Source organism: Gouania willdenowi, chromosome 4 (assembly GCF_900634775.1).
Source record: "Gouania willdenowi chromosome 4, fGouWil2.1, whole genome shotgun sequence".
In the NCBI taxonomy this organism is placed as follows: Eukaryota; Metazoa; Chordata; class Actinopteri; order Blenniiformes; family Gobiesocidae; genus Gouania; species Gouania willdenowi.
Window position 1 is genome coordinate 24,583,143 of NC_041047.1, and position 1,152 is coordinate 24,584,294.

The 1,152-nt window shown below is 39.5% G+C and overlaps 1 non-coding gene across 1 annotated transcript; it reads left to right on the plus strand.

Annotated features, from left to right (window-relative positions):
- The first annotated feature begins 582 nt into the window (after positions 1-582).
- Positions 583-773, plus strand: LOC114462685 (U2 spliceosomal RNA). Its single transcript, XR_003673997.1, has one exon. It is a non-coding gene; the product is annotated as a U2 spliceosomal RNA (small nuclear RNA).
- Positions 774-1,152: the final 379 nt, after the last annotated feature.

The window sequence follows — 1,152 nt, forward strand, 5'->3', positions numbered from 1 at the left end:
AATAATAATAAATGAAAGAGTCAGAAGAATGAGTTATTGCAGAGCAGTTGTCACAAACAGGAGATGCTTGGGGTTTGACCTTTGACACTATCTTGTTCTTGTGTTTTGGGGAGCAGTGTTATTTCATTTGTATGGAGTATATGTTGGTTGTCCACTAGATGGCGATGAAACATTAAATTACAGGGAATATAGACTGGATAAACTAATATAGCCATGTTCGGTCAGATCGGTCATATCTGTGCACCGAAGTCCACTTTAAAATCGCAGTGTACCATCTATGTTTGTGTTAAATCACGTTTTGTATCGCGTTTCCTTCAAATAAAACTCGGTTTTTGTAGCTGCTCACTTCCTCGCTTTTCATTGGACGAGAACGGCCCCCGCGAGCACGCGATCGCTCATAAAGTTGATGTAAAATGTGGTTTTAGTTTTAGTTCCCACCAAGAACAGACGGAATGAATACGTTTACGGTAAGAACTAGTGTTAGCGTGGTGTTTTGACTCTGATGGTGATGGTGTTGATTGTTTACCATCAGTGTAAAGAAGGTTGACGGGAATGACTTCCCTGTTCCTGACTATAGTGGTTATCGCTTCTCGGCCTTTTGGCTAAGATCAAGTGTAGTATCTGTTCTTATCAGTTTAATATCTGATACGTCCCCTATCCGGGGACCATATATTAAATTGATTTTTGGAACTGGGAGATGGAATAGGAGCTTGCTCCGTCCACTCCACGCATCGACCTGGTATTGCAGTACCTCCAGGAACGGTGCACCCCTTAACGTGTCAATGAAAACCATGCAACGTGAGAAAATGTACATTATAGAAGTAGATACAGTGTTAATCCGTGGGTTACAATATTTGTGTTTGTGACCCCATGTGCATGATATATCCGTGGAGTGTTTGCAGTTTACATCAGAGGTGGCACAGCTGGGGCCACGAAAATGTGTTCGTTTTGATGGAAGTGCCACGAATTATCAACATTCATGTCAGCATTTATAATAACGCAGGAAACAACAAAGAGTATTAATTTTGTGTATTTTTCTGTCATTTTGTGTTTGTTGTTGTCTTGCTTGTTATGATTGCATTTTTTTTCTTTTTTTTTCTTCGTATTTCTGTTGTCATTTCGTGTATTTTTTCCTGTAAAATAAGTTTTTTT